The sequence below is a fragment of the Grus americana genome, chromosome 9 (genome assembly GCF_028858705.1).
Source record: "Grus americana isolate bGruAme1 chromosome 9, bGruAme1.mat, whole genome shotgun sequence".
In the NCBI taxonomy this organism is placed as follows: domain Eukaryota; kingdom Metazoa; phylum Chordata; class Aves; order Gruiformes; family Gruidae; genus Grus; species Grus americana.
The window spans coordinates 13,461,248-13,479,227 of record NC_072860.1 but is presented as its reverse complement, the minus strand read 5'-3'; positions in this window follow the sequence as shown (position 1 = coordinate 13,479,227).

Here is a 17,980-nt window from a genome sequence, read left to right as displayed (position 1 = left end):
GTTTCTGTTTAACATGGGAGGGTCTGTGTGTGCATAGACTTGTGTAAGTGGACGCTCCACACACGCCGCGTGACTCTAAAGTGTGTAAACTGGGAGAGTAAAGCAGAAAAATTCCAAGTATCAGAGAACTCTGGCTTTAAAGGTGATCCTAAAAGAGATGATGTCAATGGGATCAAGCTGGGCCACGTGCTCAAAGCCCATGTCACTCATTTTTCCATGTGATCTGACCAATTGGCAAGACTAGTGGTTATCTTAGTGCTGCAGTCCTTGATTTTATCTAAAGCTACCCATGACAGCAATAACTGTGTCAGTAACAGGCCTTGTATATGTTATATTATGGGAGTATGTAAAAACTGCATCTGTTCAAAGAAAATGCAGTTAATGTGTTTTGAGGAGCTGTCAGCGTCACCAGAAAGAAAATGTCTTTCTGCATTTGAATACTGTTCCTGAAAGAAAAAAAAAATTTCCCCCCACAATGAATCTTGCTTTCTGCTGAGGAAAAAACACATGCTTCACCAAGGAGCTAAACATCAAATGGTGTTTCCCAGTTTTCAGCACTTGTTTTTTCACTGACTTGTTTTCATGCAAGAGGACAGATTTTGTGTTGTGTTTGACTGTCATCTTTTACACGGCTTTTGATTTCTGACTATACAAATGTAAATACGCCTGTAAAATGTTTACCAATATATATAAATGGAGAACTTTTCACTTCTGCTTTAAGAACAGGTGTCTGCTTTCAGTTGGTACCATGCAGGTCCTATATCTGCAAAGCTTGTGCAAACAATGCAGAGGGCTGAGAGATGTGTGATGCCTCAGAAACAACAAATGTGAAGGAACTTGTCCAAGTAACGGTCACCACAGAGACGTGAGGACGCTCTTCACTTCGCGTGACTGCCTAGGCCTATTGGGCTCCACAAGTTTGTGAGCGTTTTGGCCTGGCTTTCAGATCCCTTTTTCATACTTATTCTTTATTAAACCAGATCTAGATGAGGAGAAGTGTTTTCTGTGGGTGCGTAAGGATAGGAAGCATGTTGTGTTCCCTCCTTTCCTAACACGAATATGTGGCAGTGGTCTTTGCTCTGTGGAAGAGGGACGGAAATGGGAAGGAAACTACCCAAGAGCAGCCACAACACAAAGGTGGTATTTTGCCATGGTGGTTTTCATCCTCTGGCATCAGCGATGACAGGGCTTGTTCCTGCCCCTGACAGCGTAGCCCTGCATTATTCATACGTGCAGGGCTGTGAAGTCAGGGCCACCGTATGATCTGTACCGTGCTGTATGTCAAAACAAGACACCAGCCCACAAAGGTTTGCTTCCCCGGAAGAACCTGTGGGACACATCGTGAGCCAGATCCATCCTTGCCGCAAAGGGATTCATAGCTCATTCCACAGCAGTGCTTTTATCTGAGGTGCCACAGATTAAAAGACATCGGTGAATTAATTATAAGTTGGCTTCAGTCAGTGAGGCTGCTGAGTGGTCTTCCATAGGTGCACGTTATAGAGCAACCAGGGTGTGTTGATTTCTGCAGAAGCAGCTCTTAGCAGGAATTTTTTTGTTCTTTAGTTTTGGAGGGAGTTTTATCTGAAAATACCCTATCTCTGGAAGACATGAGCTGCATCAAATTTGCTGTGTGCAGTTTTCTTGTCAATCAGCTTCTGAAGGGTATTACTGTCTGGAAATAATCTTCGGTAGTCTTTAGATTTTGCAGTTTTAAGAGGAGGAGATGCATTTATTTCACTAATTCTGTCTCAATTTCTCTCATCCTTAAGGTTATAAAAATATTTAAAATCCTAGGGTATGCAACTGCATACGAGTGGGGGAGCAAAAGCCCCCCTTTGCCAGCTCTTATTAGCACTTGGCATCATGGAGGGCTCGGTGCCTGTTTGTGTCTCTGAAAGCATTGTATAAACAAGGAGTTATGTAGTAAAACACGGGGCTTGATCCAGGAAAAAAACAACCAACCAGCCAAACACAAAAACCCCACCACACGTTATCTGCAATGGTTTTCTGCAAAGGCAGCTTTGATGGATTTGCCTTCGAATGACAGGTCCATGGACCAGGTGCTGTTGGCACTGTGACGTCATACCGGGAAGCACAGCGCCGTACACAAACCCAGCAATATCCAGTATTTAGAAAGGAAGAATTTGATCATGTCTCGCTCCTGTTAGTCATTCAGGATGATAATGGGAGACATGCACCGCTACTGCAGTATGCTGGAGAAAAGGTGGGTTTTTGACGTGCTGCCAGACACAGCGGGTAGTAAAGACTGGTGGCTGGCTATTTCCTCCTGACGCGAGCGGCTGAATGCAAGCTCTGTTAAAGACAAAAGCAGGACAAAGGAGGAAGAGGCTAGACAAATATGATTTGTGTCTGTTTCTGCTCACTTCTAGGTGTGGACTTTCAGATGTAAATACAATAAAGGGAAAATAGAAATGAGAACAGAACAAAGTTGTCTGTCAACATGACTTCTATGACAGATTTTCTTGCTGTTCAGCAATGATTCTAATTCAATTGCTGGCTGCTGTGAAGGAGATGAGATGCCAGAAGCAGAAGCGCTCCAAACCAGAACAAAAAATAATTACTAGTAGAAATGTGCTGCAAACAATTCCCTTGAAAATACAGTTGCATTGTTCTTCTGGTTTGCTTATCCCCCAAATATTTTTGTTTTCTAATCATTGAATTGAAACACATTTCAATGGTATGAAACTTTACACCTGATGACATAAGAAAAGTCTGAGCAGTTATGCATGACCTGATATCATTATATTCAGGAGATTTGCAAACCTAATTTTTGTGAAAAATTTGGAGAGAGAAGGGGAGGAGGAAAGCAGGGAGAAGTCTGTCTGGTTTGGCAGGGAGAAGTGTTTGGGTTTTTTTGACTGTTTAGTTTGTGCTTTAAAATCAACTGACATCTAAGCATGTTCTGAATATGTTTTTTTTTTTTTTTTTATTGACCCCAGTTTGTTGCAAACTGGTACCCGGGTATAGTTTAGACCAACAGAAACAGATGAAACAAGAGTGCCCTGGCTGTGTCGCAGTGCTCGGACAAGACAGACTGCCTGCGGCTTGGCTAAGGACTCTGACCAGAGCTTGTAATTATGGCAGCTGCAGGGACAGGAAGGTGCCAAATATATATCTAGAAAAGCCTTCTATTAAGCAGGAAGAACTATATGTCTCTCATGTCCGGGAGTACGCCCAATGATGGAGAAAGGTAAATTCTTGGACCTTTATAATGTCGTAAAATGAAGACATAAGGTGGTAGGGAATTGGGAGCTCTCTTCAAACTCTTCATGGAGATTGTTCTGTGCATGGCCCAATACAGTTGACTGGGTAGACAGCCTGACAAGCACCAAAATGCACCAATATAAGGGGTAGGTTTTATTCTCACCATTTTCCTGATTGGACCAGCAGATGGAAATAGAGATGTGATCATTTATCTTCAAAATTGCTCTAGTAATCTGCAGTGTTAGCACAGATTACGTTATAATTGCTAGAACTGGAATAAAAGAGATTGCAGCATCTGTAAAGCTAGTGGTAAATTTAAAGGATATAAAAATCAGCTCCATGTCAGGGGACATTCTCACTAGTATATTACATTTCATGTACACAAATGTAGCGATGAAAGAGCAGAAGCTTATGACAAACATCATTTGAATTTTATTGTTGAATTTTCTCTGCAGCTGGTCTAGAGAAGTTACTATAAAATACAGCCCTCGCAGCCCACACTAGTGCAGCGTGACATTGCGCAGAACCCAGCCCGAGACAATGAACTGAAGGGCAGAGCCCTGTCAAAACTGCTATGGGACAGGTTTTTTAAGTGTCCATCTCTGTACAATTTTTTATTTCCCAATTTAATATCAATTCAGTCTCTTAAATTTTTTAATTTCACAGTAACAGATTTAAGTTTCTAAGCTACAGGCAGAAAAAAGGAAGACAAGCTGATACCAAAATGAAAATTAAGTTATGTTGTTAACTGATCAAGGGCAGGATTTCAGTTTTACACTTGCTGCAGAATTGGGATAAAGGTTTTGTCAGACAGGTGCTTACAGGAGCCAAACAAATATATGTGGCCTCATCAACCGCATTTAAAGCCAGAGAGAAATTTTAGTGCAGCGTGGGACCCTTTGATTCAACCCCATCCTCCACATAAATTGCTTGGCCAGTTCTATGCACCACGACCTTAGAAAGCTATTGGATATGTCCTTGTACTGGTAAATCACATAAAAATCTCCAGAATAAAGATTTAAGTGGTAGGGGTTTTCTTTGAACTTCAAACAATTAGCTAGAGCTGCCATAATTGCTCAGCCTAAGCTACAATATTATAGGCATACAAAGTAAGCTTCAGTTTATAAAGTTCACATTGCTCTGTCTGCTAAGAAATCAATCATTCACAGTGGAAAGTATTAGAGTACATTATCTTTTTATCTTGCTTTTCACTTATTTCTTGGTGTTGAAAGAGTTCAGGAACTGTTGAAAATTCCTGAGAAAAATAGGGCTAAATTTTGTTTTCTGCTCCACTACAGACTTACACAGTCGTTTTCTAGTTTCGCTGTGGTTTTAGTGAGGAAAAATTTGCCCTTATAATAGCAACAACTGCAGTGTCAAGAACATAAAAGGACATGGACCACTAAAACTGCAAAAGATATACTATAGAGTAATATAGGTGAATACAAAATCAGCACTGTTGATTACATTCTCAGCTATTTCACCACACATTTATCATCATCAGAAAACAACAAAAGGAGCTGTCGAAAATAATACAAGCCAATGTTGTTATTTTGTGCGCTGTTCTCAGAGCCATACAGCTCTGGAAGAAATCCAAATAGTAACTAAATAGAATAACATTCTGCAATTCAAAAAGATTGTGATGGGAAATGGCAGGAGCTAATGAAATATGGCGCAAGTTTAACAAACACCATTTCAAGATGGGATGTTATTGCACAAACAGCAGTAAAAACTCTTCATAGAGATGATGAGCAGACTATGACTGCAGTAACACTCTATTGCGGGAAGATGACATTTTAATTTAGCTGACTCCGCAATCCTGAGGGTTAGATTTAGCCTGTTGCTGAAGACTGCACCTCGTGCTGTAGCAGGAGATTTCATCTCCTGCCTCCTCTGAAGAAAGCAGCTTTGAGCTCAATGCCTTCGTGAGCAGTGAGCCCAAGCCAGCACATTGGGTGTAGTGGCTGCATCCCCTCTAATTTCTGCTCTTCTTAAGCAGTTGGATTACAAACTGGCTACAGGCTCTTTCCATTATAGCATAACTAGCTGCAGGACTCTTCTGGAGCACATTTCAGCACAACTGGTTGTTAAAATCACAGACGATTTCTGAACTGGCTGTTAGAAACCATCTTTGGCAAGCTTTGCTCCCGGCTGATTCTGTCTCCTCCCTGGAAGCTGTATCTCCGTGCTTAACTAGCAGGAGGCTCTTCTTCCCCCTAATTTACTTAGGCATGGACCCAAAAGTATTCACTCTGTCCCCTATCCCCGAGTCCCCGTGTTCTCTGGCATCCCGGCACTGCTGCTGGCCAGAATGATTGGCAGGAGCTTGGCGGCTCATCTGGATCACGGATGCCTTGAGCTGGACTTTTAGGCTTATGCTTTGTAGAGTGACAAATATAATTTGGTGTGTTATTCTCTGGAGGCTCATCCTGAAACACCTGAAAGGCTCCTGATTTTCAACGAATGCTGTGTGCAACCAGCTGCAGAAAATTATGTTTCTTAAAGGTGTTTGTAGCTGGGAACTGAGAATAGTGAATTCACTAGTCAGCTGTGAATACTGTGGAAGACACAGCAAAAATAGAATCCTCTTGTAGCCCTTAGCATTCTGTTAATTATTGTGCTTTATATTCTGAAAAACTCACTTGTGATAATTCGAACCTCATGTGTTTAGGAAGGACAAATTTGAACAGTTTGCTTCCTGTGCTTGAATGAGCAGAACCTGCCCTCGTCTTTTTTGGCAGGACTAGATTGTGAAGTGTATGGGTGGTCAGTGCTTTAAAGTAAGGGGGAGGATTACTGTCACAAAGCAGTTTACTACTTAGAAAATTAAACTGATTTTTTAACCTTGGAAAACACCTAAAATGTATGGAATGAAACCAGATCGTGCTGCTTGCCGTTGTCTCTGTTGCGCATATGTCTGGTGCTCTGATGCACGCTAGAACATCAAAGTAGCGTTTCTCTCTTTTTGACACAGAACAAACAGAACCACTTCTACTCTGAGTCATCAGACAGATGTTGCTGTGGTGACAACATGCTACATACACGCTAGCTATAGCACATGTGGGCCATCTTCTCTGACATCTACACAAAGTTGAAGTACATTTGCTCCAATAATACAGTAAAGAAAATAGGCACCAGCAGGGAAGACCAGACAGAGCATGGAGGAAGAATAAGGATTTATTCATTATCCTCCCTGTTCACTGTGACCTACACTGGATGCTAATTTAAAGATCAAAAAACTCAGCTTGCAAGTAAAATGGATTTCTCTCTGGTTTAGGTGACTAGTGGGTGGATGGCTGTAGGTGGAGGATGATGATCAGGTCAAGATTAAAGAAATTATTTAGGTTCCTAAACTTGAACTAAACTGGAATGTTAGGCATATAAATTGGAAACACAACCCCAAACTTTTTTTTTTTTTTTTTTAATTTGGACTCTGGAGTAGAGTTAGGAAGTACCCGTGTAGGTGACCCGATCAGTCGCTAAATCTGTGGCTGCAGAAGGGAGCTTTGGAGCGCACTTGGCCCCTTACTGTCTAAAATCTGTGCAAGAGCGGATCCGAGGGTGGAACTCTGCAATTTCCTTTTGTAACCCTCGCAGAGAGGAGCTGACACAGAGCTGTTAACAATTATGTACATACAAGGGACCAAAGAGAAAGCTCTGAGACTGCTGTAGGCTTAGTTACTACTACAACCTCATTTTCTTTTTGAGAAATAAAACGAAGAAAACAGGTGAGATCCTTACATTCTCTGTGAGTCTACTTCTCCTTTGGGCTTAATCTCATTTACATCAGAGCAAAGTTGTCTCTTACCTCAGTTTCAGATGAGATTGGCAGTATTTTATTTCTGCTTTGAATTCCTTTCCAGTGGTTGTGAAGACAAGGGGAAATCAAGCCTTCAAGGCTTCCTCTCTGCAAATGCTAACCATAAGAATACTTTGTCTAACCAGTTTTGTTCGTCTCTATAATTACTTAAAGGAGTACAGCATAAATAAGTAGGTGTAAATCTCTAACATTTCACACTCACCATTCGCACAGATGATGTTTATTTTACACACAATATAAATGAGCCTAAATAGCTCCCAAAGCTGTAATGTCTCAGAAAACCAGGCTCTCTGCTACAGTGGTTGACGATGACTGCCTAATCATTTGCTTGAGTACCACCAAATTTGTTAACTGTCCTTTGTCCAATAAATAATACTTTACAATACCGTGTCAGTTGTAACGTTATAGTTTGGGAGCTTTGTTAGCGTGAATCTATTAGTTGCTCAAATTCTTCCCCAGTAATCTTAATTTAGATAAGAAAGATAACAAATATAAAAAAATGGAAAGATTGCCTAGAATAAATGCTGTCATGTCCAGGCCATAGCGATAGAGCTGAATTTCCGTACCCATATTTGTAATTATGCATGTGGACATTCACTACCCTAAAGTGCTCTGAAACCCCCCGGTATGTTTAGCATTAGCGAACCCTCAGTCTTATTTTTACTGCTATATCATGTTTGCACATAATTTCTTGCAAGTGTTAGCATGTATTAGGACAACTATCAGCAAGAGTGTGTAGACTGGAAGCAGTTAGTGCTGCTTAACCAATGTTGTCAAATCACACGTCATAAAAATATTATGGTCAAATCTAAAACAGTGAGAAAAGAAAGTCTCGGGTATAACACAAGGTCTTCGTACTACAGCTGACAGAAGTGCAGTCCTCTGAAAGTCTGCTTTGCATAGTGCTTGACTGCGTTGCTGGTGTTATTTTGATAGCTTGCCAGTGCCTTGTAGATATGAAAGCAATGTAAAACACGCTGCTAGGATGAGCTACTGTTAGCTCAGTAGTCCGGGAGCATGCTAGTTTCCTAATAATTGTATTTTCATATGCGATTTTCTGATGTATGAAATATTGCAGGGAAAACCAGTTGGGCTTTCATTTGTTTAGCACTGCAGAGCCCTGGTCGGTCTGCTCTGTCCCCTGTGGATAATGCAATGGTTCAAGCAACTGCAGCCCTCCACGCACAGGCATGCTGTCGTGCAGACCCGCACCGCACGACACAATATGGGCATTTTCCCCCAAGTGCTTATACTATAAAATAGCATTGAAATGATCATAAATCTATCCCATGCTACATAAATAAAAATAGAGCTGTCAAAACATTTTGAACATTTATCTTTATAATAAAAAATCACCTTACTACAAATTTCTCTCAAATTTGTCTTTCCCCAAACAAAGAAAAAGCATTGCTGTTCAGTTTTTTCCTTTCTACCCTTATTCAGAAGCAAAGAATGATGGGGGGAGAGGGTGGAGTGGAGAAAAAATGGGGAACGTTAACACACAAGAAGAGTAAAAATTCTCATTTAAAAAGCTTGTGAAAAAGTCAGGCAATCAAACACTTCATTTTCTAAAGAGGATAGCAGAATTTTTATTATTGTTATTCATGGGCTTTTCCCACTTTTCTGTATAAACTGAACAAGCCTTATACATTACCTCAGCACAGTTTTTCACCAAGTCACAAGGTGTCCTCCAGTGATTTCTGTTAATTATACTTTTAACAAAATTAAATTGTTCTTACCAAGAGCGTATAGCTAAATATGTCAAAAGCTTCCAGGCTTACCCCAGGTCTTCTCAGCAGCCTGCCCTTTAGGAAAACAGCCTGCCAAAAAGGCAAAGTGTTTCATATTAAACAGGGAAGGATTGAAATCTGGTGGACGGCGCATAGAAGGGGGACTCAGGAGAGGGCTTCCTTCATGCCCAGCAATTGCTCTGCTCCTTAGCCTCAGGAATTTGAAGTCTGCTAATGAAAGAGCGAAGCTCTGAGGTGCCTTGAAGTGCTTAGCCTGGTAAAGTGCTTAGCTGCTTCCACACACAGGGAAGGACCAGTAAACCAGATCACCTGGGATTTACTCTTCAGGTACGTGTCTGGGAAGGTACAATGTTTATAAAAGAGCTGTTGGATCTCTCTGGAGATCTATATCTAGAGATGTACAGAACAGCCGTTCTGGGCATTAAAAGTTTGTGTAGCTCAGGAATGTGTCTCCAACACTGGTGAACAGTGCCTGTCTGAAGGAACATGCATGTCTATGCCTCTAACCCTTATTTTTCACAGCAGTAGGAATAGATTTCTCTCTCTCTTGGTGACAGAGATGTAGATCAGCTGTTCTATATGCTATTTGTAAACAAAATGAGGAGAAAGAATCATACTAAGGATCGCATTAACTCTCTCTTAAGGAACAACCCATAGAGCTTTAAAAGATGCCAATGGAGGGCTTCAGAGGTTATTCATTAGACCTGTAGAACTGAACAGAGAAAAAAAAAAAATCCCTGGCACAAATTCAAGCTGTCCTCTCTCTGTTGGATAAGGATTTATAGTTTTCTCTTCCTCCTCCTGGGGAGAGAGAGGGCTACAAGTGAAATTTGCTTGGCCTTTCTTGTGCTCTGGGGAGATGCAGAGAAGGAGGAATTGCAGAGCTCAGGGACCCCAGGAATGCCCAAGTCTTGTAACACTGATGGAGCAGCTGCTCCAGTCTATTACTATATTTATGTGTATGTCTGCTACTAATAAGGACATAATTTAGCAGGAAAAAAATGGATAATTTCTTCAGTGAATGTTTTTCTATCTGTTGCTGTTTGAAGCAAATAAAGCAACACTGAAATTTAGCAATCTGTTATATAGATTAGCCATCTAACATTTCTTCTCCTTTTTCCCATATGTGTCTCATATATTTCTCTTGTTGCTGGCAATGCGGCATATAATGTAACAAGGAGGTGTGCTACAGAATTTATTTCTTGGCCACCTCTCCAGTAGAGTATAACAAGCATAACAAAGACAGCAGAACATGGCACGCAGCTTTCTGCGCGCTGTTGTGGTGATCCAGCATCTGTCAGTTTCTGAGAAATTAAAGCCAAACACCAGAATTTGAATTGGGGCTCAGAATTACAGCAAAAGACACGAGTTTGGGTCTCATTGTGCTCAGCAGGGGTCACGCTCCACAGCAGATGTACCAGAGGGAAAAGAAAACAGATGTAGGTACGGAGAGACTCAAGTCTCTGCACAGTGAAGCTGCTCCACATTGCTGGTGTTATATGGTGTTATATATGGTATCAGAAGAACATTATGGTGGGGTGTTGTAGTTCAGTTGTTATTAGTAAGTGTCATTGTGTGCTGATTGCAAGCACTCAAGTGTTCAGAAGGGGGAATCAAGGATACCAAATGGGGAAAAACAATACACAGGAGTCTAATATCCTTAAGAGGATAAATTATCTTTTCCTTGAGAAAGCAGAAAATGTTAATGGCTAAGTCTGCCGAGACATTTTCTAATAGAAGTAAATAAAGATGCAAAAGATCATTCCAGTGCTTTTATGTGCAATTATATTGTATCACTTGTTCTCTTACTGATCTGTGCAACCCTGGCATGACAAACCGATTGACTCACTGTAGAATATTCCACTGGGTTTATGGCTGGTGAATGAGGGGAAAGGTTATTTTTAGTTTTAAAAAGAGCTGAAATGGAACAGGAATGAGCTGATAAGTGTCTGCCTTTTGGGAGTCTTCCTGGGAGTTATTGGGGCTTGGCTTTTCATCGTACGTGAAGCCATACGTACATTCAGTACAGTGTTGCTGAGGATGTAGACCTGTGCTGTGCCTGCTGCGAGGCTGCAGCCAGCTGACTGCCAGCCATTTGAAGAATTTTGGATATCATAAACACAGCTTCTATACATCATGGTGGCAGGTGCTTCCTAGGCCTGCCCACACACCAAGAAAAAGATCTCGTTTTGAACGGCTTCAGCTTACGCACCTTCTCCTTCAGCTGTTTCGGCAAGGCTACGGCCAGGCTGTTGAGATACTCCCGTGCTCCCCTGGCCCCAGGCTGAAACAGCCTTTGGTGATTTTGGGTCAGATCTGGTGTGCACCTCTGAGCGATCCGGTGGCTGTGTAACCCTCATCTGGTGGACGATTTGGACGCGTTTTGCCATGAGCACAGAAACTCTACAAGCAGGATAAGCACAACTCAGAAGTGTAAAACTGTTACTTACTGGAGAAGACACACAAAAGCTAGTCAGGATCAACACCCTACCAGGCTAAAAATGAGTTTGCTTGCTGTAACACATAATATACTCCCTGCTAGGTAGGCACGGAGAGACTCAGCAGTTGTGCCTTGTCCCAACCGTGATGTGGGCCCTGGGGAGGGTGGATTACAGCAGGCCCACAGGGCAGAGCAGCCCAAAGCCCTGGCTGCAAAAATGGAGTTTGAAATGTGGCACCACGTTTTAATCCTGGGCCCAGAGGTCAAATCGACTGTGCTATATTCATGATGATATTGATGTCTGTACTAAGTACTCCCAAGAGCATCTGCTAGGTCTGTCACCTGCTGGGTGGTTGGTGCAGCAGGTCAAGATGATTTATTAAATGTAAATTAAAGCTTCAAATTTGCTACTATAAAAAAAAAATTCTTCCTTAAATGGAGCAAAGTAGGAGAGGTTGTGAGATATACCACATCTCTAGCAAGAAGATGAATTCCTATGTGTCTACCATAAAATGACAGCGCTCTGTTGTTGACCACAGAAAGTTTGCACAGATCACTGGTAGCAAGATTTGCTCAGCAGGTTTTTTCAATAGCTTAATAAGCCTTTCCCCCATCTTACCCCAGTGAAGCCATGGCAGGCTTTGCTATGTCAAACACGGACAAATGATGGCATGCAACAAAAAACCTAATGGTACCATAAGATGTAGATTTTAATGACAAGGAGTGGGCTTTTGACTGAGTTTCTGTCAGCTAAGCTGAATAAATATTTTGTATTAGTTACCAACAGTAATTTAATTCTGCTGTGAGAGTCTCTTAGTCTTCCTGTGTCAGGTAATGCAAAACCTTGCGACCCTGGCAAGTACCATCTTAGAGCTTCTGAAAAGAGAGAGCAAGGATCTGGTGGACTAGGTGGAAAGGGCATAAGGGAAGTGGCAGAACAGTATGAAAAGCAGTTATCAAACAGAAATACTCTTAAAGAGGTTGCTAATGTTAGAAAACCTCTCTCCTTTCTCAGAGGGATTGTACAAATGTTTGCACTAGTTGCTTGTCTGTTTTGATTCCTAAATGCTATTTAACCATGCAGTCTGGGGACTAGAAGCCTTATGTGTCGCATTTTTCTCTGGAATGCTTTTCCAAAGACACATTTCTTTTGTATCACAAGGAATTGCTGTAAGCAATTCCCGGAGTTCAGGTGCACACTCTGGAGTTGCTTTGCTCCCAGGGCAGTGTGGAGTAGCAGAGGTCAGGCTGGGGCACAGCTGGTCTCTTCTGGAAATTTGTGTGATGATCATAACTCAGATAAAACATTGCAAATAGTACTGCAGCCTCTTTTTCTCTGAAGGAGTTGTGCAAGGTACCTTTAAAAGAATCATCAGCCTAAGTAGGGTCCGGCTTGTTACTAAAGTGAATGGTAAAATATCTAATGATGTCAAAAGGAAGATGGTTTTGCAGGACAGGATCTGGTGATTCAGACTTAACTGGGATTTTACTGTAATTTATTTAAAATATAAAAAATCCACATGCAGAGGAAAGAAAAAAGGAAAAGAAGAATCAGTAATAGTGGGGGTTGCAATGTGCTCAGCCTCATACTGATAAGCAAGATAAATTCCCTCCTCAGAAAACTGGGCACAATATATTCCTGCACCATCCAACTAACATTTGAGATATATGGCTGTAAGTATGGTCCTCTATATTCTTCATAGCCCTCCAGCTGCAGAGGTTTTTGGAGGCAGGCTGTCACATACCGCAGTGAAAGAGCTAAGGCAAATGGAGTACGAGGTTAACCAGACACCCAGGAAGGCTGGTTGGTGGCAGCAAGGCAAGTCATAGTAACTTCTGGACAAGACATTCAGGTGCCAGGGCAGCATGGAAAAGCAGGAAAAAGGGCAGAAGTAGCTCATGGTGAGGTAGTTGCCGGGGTGTTGAGGTGCCCAGCTCTGCAGGGCACGTTGAGGTACCCTCAGCAAGTGATGGTGAAGGGAGCTGTGGCCAGTGGAAGAAGAGGGACATTTTGGTGATTGGATCAATCTCCTCCATTACTTCAGTAGCACCTCCTGTCTCTCGTAACATCCTGAGGACAAAAGGAGGAATGTGTGGGAGAGGTTAGGAAACGTGAGGAAAATGCCAGTACTGCCTTGCGAGCTGACTGAGCCAGTCTCTGGGTGATGCTGACAGTGGTCCAAGTTACAGCAAGGAGCTCTTCTCTCACGTGACACCGATGAAGCAGGAGGCTTCGTGGAACAGTACTTCCCTGGGGTGTCCAAGGTACCTCCTCACACCATCTTTCATTTCAGAAGCACATCAGAAATGCTGACTGTGTTCAACCATGCCTGAAATGCTTCATATACGTTGAATCCAGTATACCAGGTCTGAACCTTCAGTTTGCAGCACAACCTGAAACTAAGTTGAATCAATGTGAGAATTTACTATGACCCAAGTAAATAACTTTCGGGTGTGTGTAGAGGTTTCTTGTCTCATGGATACTGTGAACATTCAGAGGAACTGCAACCCATTTGGAGGTTTCCATAAGCGTGGTTCCGGCCATGATGTATTTCCCCTAAGAAATGCTAAAATCTGTGTTTTTCAAATTAGATTCTTCTTCTCTGGAGATATTAAAACCGCATATGGATGTGATCCTGTGCAACCTGTTCTAGGTGAACCTGCTTTAGCAGGGGGGTTGGACTAGATGATCTCCAGAGGTCCCTTCCAACCCCTACCATTCTGTGTTGGCAGGAATTTAAATTCAGATTTGAATGCCCTACATACGCGCTTGCTTTTATGGAAGGTCATCACTTGAGGAAAAAAAAAGCTAACTAAATAAGGTGCCCAAATATGGATTTAGGTGGCAAATTTTAGGCAGTACTGAGTAAATAGACATTCTTAAAGCTTTACATAATCATGAACTATATAGAAAAATGTTTAGACTTTCTTATTAGCCAAATAATACCTAAGTGGGACCCTTCTACATTCTCTTTATGTAAACACCTAGGATGACTACTGCTCCTTGCTTGCCCATAACCTCATTTCTAAAATCACCAGTATGACATCACTACTTGAGAATGACATAAGTCTTTGTATTAATAGTGATCCATGTAAAGAGCCCTGTTACCAGAAGGGTAGATAATTATGTGTTTCATCGCATTATATCAACACAAATGAATACTCTTTGGCTACTGAACTGCTATCAAGTGCGTATCATTAGTTTATGCAATGTTTATAAGATCACCACAAATACCAATTAGTATGGCTGATGAAGAGGACATTATCTGTGGAACAGTGTTTGCCACTCCTATTCACAATCCATAATGGCTAATCAGTCAGTCTGAAGTGCTGTGAATAAAGGAGCAGATCCTGGTTCTGTTTCAATGGGTTTATATTGTTTTCAAAGAGAATTGCCTAGCTCTGTCACGGTTAATAGAGCTATACCAATTTATACTGGTTGAGGAACTGGTAAATGCATTTTAGGGGAAACTGGTACTTTTTAAGTTTCTCTGCTGTTGTCCTGTCACTGGATTAAAGTTTCATGGTGCGAGAATGGCAGCCATGAACGTGCAAGTTAAGGTCAGACACTGGCCAGAAGAGCAGATGTACAGTTTTTGGCAATTTCGCTGGTTCCTCTCCATATATGATTTCCAGATGTACTCCCTTTGCTTTAATTCTTCCAAGAACTATTTGGAGAAGTTTTAAAAATATTTTATTGTCTTAGTTTTTATGATTCCAGTTGATAAAAACAGTCCATCTTTACCAAGCATACATTGTAATATCCGACTACATTGTGGCAAAGTGCTGCGGTTTTATTTTTATTGCATTTTCTAAAATTAGTATAAACCTTCTTGGGAAAGGGGGTGATAAAGATAAAAGAAAGCAGCATTTAGTTTTCTCCCCAACCAGTTCCAAATGTGCCACTGTGCCTATTACATCCCATAAACACCAGGGCAAAAGCACCAGCTGCTCATTACTCTCAGAGGAAATGCTATTTCCTCTCATTTTGGCACAAACTACCCCCCAAAAGGAAAACAGCCCTAGTGAGCTGCAGCTAAACATGAAGTCTTTGTAATGGCGTTATATATAAACAATGTGATGTGATATTTCTCTCCTGACAGCCAATCCCTATAAAAATATAAAATAAAAAGATGCACTAAATCAAAGGGCATAAAAGGTGTTTGCATTTGAAACTGTTTCTGGAAGGATCTTCCACAAGCTCGACCATAACGATTACTCATTGGGTGGCTGGTATAAAGAGAGGCAGGGAACTAAGCACCCTTAATATGTTAATGCCACTCGGAGGTCTCCTGCTAATGCCAGTTAGAGTGCAAAATCTATTTAAAAATATAAAATCAGCTGAAAAGTGCTATGCGCTGCTTTACGTTAAATGGGAGGCACATCGAAACATCATTAATATTTGAGATGTGCTTTGATTTAAACCACTCATTAGTGCTTTCCAAGTATTGGAAAGCAAACCAGAGGGAGAATCAGCACTCTCTTAAGCGAGGACTCCTGAGGATCCTTGAGTTGTTGCTCGTCCAAACCAGCATAAAGCAGCTAGAATCCATCCCACACCAGTATCATCCATTTTTATTAGATAAATTAAAAAGGTGAATTTTTAAAGCTTTTTGTTGCTCAAGGACCACAGCTGCTGCCTGCCGCTTCCATAGTTGAGTGCAATTCCCCACGACCGTCTCGCCGTCACCACCTCTTTTCCCAGCTTGGGCTGCCCAGGCCGATCTGAAGTACGGGTCCGGAACGAGAAAGAGAAGATCTAGTGGTTTCACTGGTGCCAGTTGATAAATAGAAGAGATTGGCAGCTGCCAACGAAAGGCTCAGGGAATAACAGGTGTAAAGCAAGGAGGATATATCAGTGAAAGGTCTTACAGAATAATATGTTTGTGGGATGGGGGGAGAAAAGGCAAAAATTGGCTAAGGCGGTGAACAGAGAGAGGGAAGGAAAGGTGTCAATAAAGGCCAAAAATCAAATACAACTGGAATGTATCTTGAGAGGTGTCTGCATGGCACTCAAATTGCATTGTTCTAAGGCATGGGCGGACACTAGAAAGTAAACCTAAAACTAAAAAAAAAAAAAAAAAACAACACCTAAAAATGTCAAATCAAATGAACAGGATGGACCAATTTTTAGCAGAGTTTCAGACGTAGTTTGCTGCCTTTCCGTATTAGAGGAAGGGAAAAGTAAAAACAAAAGTCAAATCACGGTAGTTGCTTGCTAATAATCCAAGTAACCCATCTAAAAGATTGTGAAAACAAAGCAGATGCCAGTAGGATTGAAATTAAAGCACATTCAACTCAGAATGCAAATAGTTCTGAGACCGTAAGGTTTCCCTAAAGCTCTGGCAAACATTTGGCTGGATTGATATTTTGGGCACTGATCTGCATAGCATCTGATTGTGAGCTGAATATGAGCAACGCAGAAAGGCAGATTTTTACTGAATAAAAAAAAGGCTGCCTATTGCCTTCTGTGAGGCTGAGAGACGAGTTATAAAAAGCCTTATGGCACATTTGCTCGGTTTCAGAGCCTCCAGCCCCAATTCCCACCCGGGGGCACTTTGCAGCACGGCGCGGCGTGGCGAGGGGCGTTCTCCAGCATCTCAGTCTGCCAGCCTCGTCCCTTAGAGGACAGTGCCAAGGCCCTGGGTCAGGCCAGTAGCTAATGTAAACCAGAATAATCCCAATTCCCGTCAGCCTTCAAGTAATGCTCTGCCAAAAGACATATCGGCTTTTGGTGTTGGTGCTGCCAGAGAAATAGTGGAAAATTCTGGTATCTTGCTAACTTTTGCTATTTTTCTTCTCTTCCTCACTTTCATGTAGTGGCACCGATGGAAGACTGCAGGGAGTACAACACTTGATTTTTGAACGGCAGTCCAGAGGTCGTTCCCATTTTTTGGTAGTCTTAAGTGACGTGGATTAAAAAGTTGCTGGGAGTTGTGTTATAGAAAAAATATCTCTGCTATCTAGCGAGTACAGTGTCAGCACATCTTCGTGTCGTGGGTGAACGTGCGTACTTCTTCCTGGGTCACAGTCCTTTAAATAGCATTTTACAGAAACATCTGGGCGTCAGACTTGATTCTGATTGCCCTGACATCTTGCTGCTGCTCATCTCAGACTTAGATTAGACTATAAGAAAGTCACTTTGAAAAGATTCTTTTCCCTCCTAATTAAAAATATAATAGTATAAATAGCAATTTTGTATTGCCTTGTTGTTTATAGTGTGTTGACGATTGAAGATAGATGATTGAATCTTTATTCACAGAAAATTACACTGGTAGAGCTTAATAACTGATTTTTCTGCTTGTTGATTCCAAAAACATACTGAATTTTCGTAAAAATGTTTCATATAGAAATGTTTATTTTTAAATGGTTAAAAATATTTAGCTTTTAAAATAAAAATAAAGATTAAAACAGGTTAAAACCCAAAAATGTCATTGAAAAAAAATCAGAATTTTATCAGCTTTGTAGGGAGGGGCTGCAGCTTTTTCAAAAATGAAAATGTCGTTAAATATTTCAGGTGGTCCAAATACTTTTTTTTGATACTTACATTAAAAGGCTTGGATGAAAACCAGAGCCCGTATGCGCTGCTAATTATCCATGTACCGCGTCTAGTGCAATTTGTGTCAAAAACCAGTCAAACATCCGGCAACGTTACGGTCTTATTGCCTAAGTACATAAGACTAAAGAAGCAGGGAGTTAAATTCTCCTGTCTGAGGCAAGATACTGCTTCTGAGCGCCGAAATG